Genomic DNA, 7647 nt, shown 5'->3' with positions numbered 1-7647 from the left:
TGGGGTGTCACAAAAAACTCGGCATATCTGGGAAAACTTCGTAAAGCGGTCAAAACTGACCAGTTGTATTTCCCTATATAATCTTTGTATTTTATTGGAAAAACAGAGGGTCATTTCAACGCAGGCTTTAGGGTACTTAAACTCAGTATATCTGGCTAAATTTTTGCATACTCTTAGGTCAATGGCTTGACCTTTAGGGAAAACTGTCGGTTTCACTCAAAGCCCTCGACGAGGGCTAAAAAGTGACCGCGAGTGAAATTCTCTTTATATGAGCTCTATTAAGAAAAAAAAATTCCTCCGACGACCCCCCTTGATATTTTGTGAGGTGGTAGGAGAACGCCTTGGGGTGTCACAAAAAACTCGGCATATCTGGGAAAACTTCGTAAAGGGGTCAAAACTGACCAGTCGTATTTCCCTATATAATCTTTGTATTTTATGGAAAAAAACAGGGTAATTTCAACACAATTTTTACGTTACTTAACCTCTGTACATCATGCTAATGTTTTGCATACACTTCTATAGATGACTAGGCCGTATGGAAAAACTGTTGGTCAGACTCAAAGCCCTCGACCAGTGCTAAAAGATGACCGCGAGTGAAATTCTCCTTATATGAGATATATATAAATAATTTGACGATCGATCCCGTTAATATTATTTGAGGTCGTAGACCGACCCTGGAGGGTGACAAAAAAACTTTAATCCCGTCGGAAAAAGCTATTGCAGTCGTTAAATATGTTTATATATCGTATTTTCTTATATAAGCATAGTAACTGTTTAAAAAAAAAAGTAAACACAGAGATACGTCATTCGGTTAATTTCCAAGGGAGGTAACCTTTTTAAATAATTATTTTTCAAATAATTGTATACTATTTTAAACAGAAACAGAAAACGACAAAGTATAGCATTTGTGTTAGATAAAAATAAGTTATTAATTAAGCTACGTATCATAATTAAATAAAAAATTAATTTTAAAAGTCAATGTAATATAAATTATGAGATATACTGTTCATGGAACCTCTGTAGTTCTATTTCCATCTTAGTTATAAATTGCGTACTTTCGAACACTTTCTCTGAATGCTGATGTTAAAGAGCATAGGCCTACAACATCTTCTCTAAAATTAGCATTACTGTTTACATTTAAGCACTCCACGCCTCATCCATCACCTAATAATTACTATTCAAATTATCAAATGTTTTTGAAAACCTAAGCGAAGCTAGGCAGTATGCCTAGTATATATATATATACATATACACACTCACAGGAAAAGAGAGAAAGGGGCAAACTGTGCTATGATTGAAAAACCGAGTTCTTTTCTTACTAAGAAAGGTGTAAAAAAAAAGTTGAGCTTTTTTCTTAATCCCAGTTTATATTTTGCACGATTACAATATTTCCCCTATACTCCCTCTAGATCTACGTGAAAGTTGAAAGTACTAAGTAGGAACTATGTCTACTCGCAATGTTATAATTGAAACAGGAAGACAGCAAAGTGTTCATTATCTGTGGGGGAGCAGAATCAGCACTTGATTGCTTGACATCCGGCGGATTGTCTCGATTGTTGCAGCGTTTCTTTCAGCCAATGCTCCCCCCCCCCCTTCCGGAGCACGCGCAATCCCCCCCCCCCCCCCTTCCCCATTCCCAACGATATCGAACAAAAATAACATTTTAAAATAGGCCTATATATAAACATTGTTCAGCTCTCCACCCCCCTACCCCCATTTGGGACGGCTTGGTCTAGCTGGAGAACGCTAGACTGCTGGCCCGAAAGACTTAAGGTCAATCCGGGTTCAATTCAGTAAAAAGTCCATGAGACCACCCAGCTCTAATGGGTTCCAAACTCACGTTACGGAAAGTAGAGGTGGCTGGGTATACCGCTGACCACATTATTCCTTTATATATGCAGAGGTCACAGAAGCAGGTGAACTCTACCCCAGTTGCCACATGGACCATCAAGTTTGAAACCCCCGAAGTTTGTACACATTAAGTTATGTATATAGACTACAGCCACACGTATTGTATTGAATACATTAGGCCCAGTATATCAACAACAGCCACAAACGTTGTATACATTAGGCACCAGTATATCAACAACAGCCACAACGTTGTATACATTATGCACCAGTATATCAACAACAGCCACAACGTTGTATACATTAGGCACCAGTATATCAACAACAGCCACAACGTTGTATACATTAGGCACCAGTATATCAACAACAGCCACAACGTTGTATACATTAGGCACCAGTATATCAACAACAGCCACAACGTTGTATACATTAGGCCCTGTATACCAACAACAGCCACACAAATTATCTACATGATTTATTCATTGGTTTACAGTTTTACAAAGTTTGGGTTCGCCATGACCCAGCCTAACATGCATAGTGGAGACTCGTTTTTCTCCCCTCATTTTTGTGTTCTTATTTAAAAGGTAAAGTAAAAGCTTGCAAAATATTGTGTCGATTGTCTCCCTTAGATCAGTCTTGCATGCTTCACTACTAATTTTACAGGTTAAAAAAACCCCGTAATTTATAAATATAAATCATATGATTTTGAGTCTTATACCTACCTAAGTCGGGGACGTATGATTACGTTCTCTAGTCAGCTATAGTGGACAGTGGCTATCTTAAATAAAATAAAATTGTGGATTGGATTTGAGGCTTGCCGATCCAAATGATGTTTGTTGAGGCAGAAACCAGCAGAAACAGACTACACCAGGGTTGGACTGGCTGTGTTCAAGAGACCCGGGAAATTTTATTAGGGGATCCAAACCCAGAAAAAGTAAATTTTCAATGTGGGTTTTTTCTCTATCGAAGCATGAAGAAATGGAAATGATATATATATATATATATATATATATATATATATATATATATATATATATATATATATATATATATATATATATATATATATATATATATATATATATATATATATATATATATATATATATAATCTAAAAATATAGTATTATTACTGCACCGTTTTTTGGGGGCCTAACAATTTTTTCCTGGGGTTGGTGGCGGCCCACCGGAATTTTCCCTGGTAGACCAGTGGGCCAGTCCACCTCTGCTTAACACTATAAAGGCCGTCAAATATTGACCCACCACTTCCCAGATTCTGGACTGAAATTTCCAAAACGAACTAGTAACCAGAACCTTAGCCCGAAAAGCTGAACAAATATTTAAATTCGCATCCGTGCCATATTTTATACATCCTGTTATTACATCCTCGCATAAGGTTGCTGAGAGAAATATCAACACTGAAGCACTTCTTGGAGGTGTGTAGATGTGAAAACTACCTGGTTGATTATTCTATTAGTGTTGAAGGATTAAATGTTATATATAGACATATTTCTCGAAGGTACAGATTACAGGTGAGTTACGGTAAGGTCATTTTTGTATTCAGTTATTTTAAAGGGTGCTAAATGTTTTGAGTTACAATAAGTAGAAATAATTATTCATTAATGTATGTGTTAATTAATACAACACTAGCATTTGAAGGCTTTGTTAGTCTGGTAATCTACATCAGATCAGTTATTTCTTTCGAATGCTGAAACGATACACAAAATGTCTGAGTAGACACTTACAATTCTACACAACTCATTTTTCAATTTCAGATTTATGGTCAACATCAAAACCCAGAAGAAAAAAACCATCGAAGGGCCATTGTCTAAAAAACCCAAATTTTGACAAAATTTAACTTAACAAAAATATCAACAAAAAAAATAACTTGACAAAAAAAAAAAAAACTCTACCTGATGGATACTCTACCAGACGAAAGTTCAGTTATAAAAATCAACTCAACCGTGAACATCTACATAATTTATGGTCTATTGGCGGTGTTGTTCATCTCCAATGCTATAACTCTAACTCTAATAATATGCTTCACGAGACGAAAAAAAGACAATTCGTATGAAAGAATGGGACCATCTTCAACTCCGCCAAATAGCAACGACGCCATCAACTACATGAGACGTGCTAGTGGGGTCTCAACCACCAACAACACCAACACCATCAACACCCCTGCGGTCGACTACAACGATTCTCTAAGCTCTCGGAACTTTTCCGACAGAGATCACTTCAGTACCCAAGCTCAGTATTCTTTCAACCCATACAGAGCCTCAGAAAACTTCCCAAGTGGAGCCTCAGACAGTAGTTATTCCCGGTTGGATACTTCGTCAAATGAAGATAGAGATGGGGCACGTAACTATGAAAGTATCGCCCATAGCATTCCAAACACTGATCGCTTTAGCGGCCGGCTTCAAGATGTGTTTACCCCATACAGAGCCCCAGCTAGTTCCCCTGGCGGAACCTCAGATAGTAGTGGTAGTGAGTCGCGGTTGGATACAATAATCGAGGTTTCGTCAACTGAAGATAGCGAAGGAGCACGTAACTATGAAAGTATTGGACCGAGCCTTCCGAATACAGATCGCTTCAGCAGCAGAACTCAAAATGCTTTCAACCCATACAGAGCTTCAACAAGGGACACGTAACTCTGCTATCATTGATCAAATATCGAGGGACAACCAAAAGTTATACAACTTGGTTTTTTAATATATATTTTTTTACTTAAAAGAAGTGGAATTACAGATAAATGCAGCTACCATTTGTTTTTATCTTTTCGCTAACCAGATAGACTTTTGGGATAAAAAAAAATAATTTTTTACATTCTGTTAGTTTCCAAAAAAAAAAAAAAATAATAAAAAAAATCATCAGTTTGTGTCTAGTAATGTATGATCTGTTAGCTACACGCCTCATATTTTTGATACCTGTCGTGATTTCTAAAAATAGCTTGTATCGCACAACCACGTCACTGATTTAATGTTACCTGTTTAAATATACACAGCCGTTTACCTGCGTTACTTCAAATATCTCTTACTTCTGTAATATATTCATCGTGTATAGGGGGTCATCCATAAATGACGTCACGGTTTATTTGACGATTTTTTTTACCCCCCCCCCCCCCCTCCTTCCCTCCGTCACAAATCGTCACAAAAAGCCCCCCCCCCCATAAAAATAACGTCACACTTCATCCTACCCAGTCAATTTGTTGGTCAATAAAAATAGTTCTTTTATATAAAATATATCACTTTTTGTTACTTATGCGTTGTGAAAGTTTTCACGAATATATATATAAGTGGTTTGGATATACCGAACCCCACCAGTTTTATATAGTTAACTCGTCCGCACTGACAAAATCCAATCTTGAATCAGATGAGTCAAGTGTGGGTATTGACCTTCGCATATCTGATGCTGATTCACCCGACCCCAGGGGTCCGATCGAACCCAGGTTAAGAAAAAATGATCTATAGGCTACAGAGGGAGTGAGAGAATTTAGGATATATAATGTTAGTCATAACATTCAAGGTTAAAACAAATCAATGTTAGTGCTTGCAATTTCCATGCGAATCCTTGATGTCTTTAAAATTTAGCATATTCTCCGTTTTCGCACGTTAAAACGAAGCATGTTTGAACCCAGATTTTTACCTTCCTGGCATATTTAAATAAACCGGGAGTGATCTCCCCTAAACTTTCTCGAATATTCTTATATAACTTGGAATATAGACATGATTTTTAATTACTTAAACTTTTAAAAATAGATTCTCATTGAAAAAAGAATTGCGCACCAAGCGAACGCCAAAACAAAATGTGCATAATAGTGCGCAATATTATTAGTCCTTTATAAATTTACATGCGTTTTTTGAGAAATCGGAAATAGCGTAAATTAGTACTTCCGGTCAACGGAAATTACTCAAAATTTGACAGAAGGTAGAGAATTAGATCTTTTACTTACATGTGAAATTTCATTTATCTATCTGAAATAGTACTCAAGTTATAGGCTTTTGAAAAATTCAAAGTAGAAAAAGTACAACTTCCGGTTATCGGAAATCGCTCAAAAGTTGATCAGGATCTACGATTTTGATAAAATACTTATATATGAAATTTCATAAGCCTAGCTGTAACGATACTCAAGTTATCGTGTTTACACACAGACAGACAGACACACAGACAGACAGACACGCAGACATACGGACAAGATTGCAAAATTATGTTTTTTCCGTATCAGTGAGGTGTAAAACGTCGAGATTTGTAAAAATCTCGATTTTTTTTTTGCACGATTACAAGATTTTCTCAATACTTCGTATATACGATATAGTAAAAACAATACTTAAAGGGATGTAATCACGATCAAGTGTAATAAAACACGAGTAATTTGTGAGTTACCTGTTTGCTTAATAACACGGAAGTGAATCACACTAGAACTCTACTTTCAATTTCTCCTGGTAGACCTCTATAATCGGCGCAACAAGATTTATTTTATGTTGGCGATTGCATGTTATTGTAATAATACTTTACAATTCATTTCGGCTCTAAAGAGATCGATGAAGAATACTATAAGATTTTGTTCTTATTTGAGTGATTAGGAATAAGTTATCTTTTAACAAGACAAGGTGTCCACACAGCATATCATTTGTTAAAGGTTTAACACTATAAATTCAGCACATCAGATATTTAAGGGTTAACTGTTTAAACTCAGTCCATTAGAAGCCGCAAGAACAGACAACCTTCCCATAACTTCTGTCTCAAGTAGGTAAAGCCGCTGATATTGATTTTGGTAGCACCTCCAGGATTTACGCTACCGATGATGACGTCATCAGCACTCAAGCCTACACGAAATGACGTCATCAAACTTGACGTATTACGTAACCTCCACGTCCGGAAAAAAAATCCCAGGCATGACGAGACCACAAGAAATATACAGACGATCAGGGGTTGAGTCAGAGTTTCTTCCAAGCTTCTCTTCGCCCCCCCCCCGAACGAAATGGAATTTATATATAGAAAACATACTTTTAACAGTGTCCCCCCCCCCCCCCGAAAATATCAAGTGCGCCCCCCCCCCCCCCCCACCGGAGAAAAAAGTCTGGAAGAAACACTGGTTTCAGTAAAGCAATTGTCCCAGTTTGTGAACTCTACTTTCTAACATTCCACCTTTTTGTAGGGCCAGCTAACATATATGCCACATAGAATGTGACAGAACTTGAAATGTGACAGTAAAATATATATGTCAAACAGCAAAAAATGTCAAGTGACAAAACATTTGAAACACTCGTGTGTCATAGCAGACGATAGATCTTGTGTGGGTAATAGACGTAGGCCCTCTTCAGATTTGACTTACATTTTGAAGTTCATACTACCTAATTTCTTAAAAATAATTTTACTTGTATATTAAAAAACACAATGATTTATTATATACGACACATAGTGCTGAGTTTAAATTTTGAAACCTTATGAACAGTGAGGAAAATAAAAATAAAGATTCGATTGAAAATTAAAGAAACTATTTTTCGTGTTGAATATTTTGTTTTTGTTAAGGGAAATGCCACACTTGGTGATACATGTTTTATTTCTATCTGCCAAAGTTTCCTGCGCATTACATGGTGCCAATTATGTTACAATGTATAAATAGATTTTAAGTAGTCTAACCATCCACTTAAAAAAAACAATATGTATTTTATTCCTTCATCCACTTTCACAACTAAAGTAACGTTTGTTTTATTAGTTGTACAAATAAAACACACATAAGTCAATTAATTTTACTTCCTTTTGAGTAACTTTGCTGAGTTTCGTTTTTATCGAAAC

The 7647-nt window shown here is 36.4% G+C and overlaps 1 long non-coding RNA gene across 1 annotated transcript; it reads left to right on the top strand.

Annotated features, from left to right (window-relative positions):
* Positions 1-3294: 3294 nt before the first annotated feature.
* On the top strand, positions 3295-3707 carry LOC131928721 (uncharacterized). The gene is made up of 2 exons (XR_009383823.1): positions 3295-3390; positions 3624-3707. It is a non-coding gene; the product is annotated as an uncharacterized LOC131928721 (long non-coding RNA).
* Positions 3708-7647: the final 3940 nt, after the last annotated feature.

The sequence above is a fragment of the Physella acuta genome, unplaced genomic scaffold, assembly GCF_028476545.2.
Source record: "Physella acuta isolate Inbredline_101_S28 unplaced genomic scaffold, ASM2847654v3 ptg001535l, whole genome shotgun sequence".
Lineage (NCBI taxonomy): Eukaryota > Metazoa > Mollusca > Gastropoda > Physidae > Physella > Physella acuta.
Note: the sequence above shows the minus strand (reverse complement) of the source record. Positions and strands in the feature narration are given on the sequence as shown.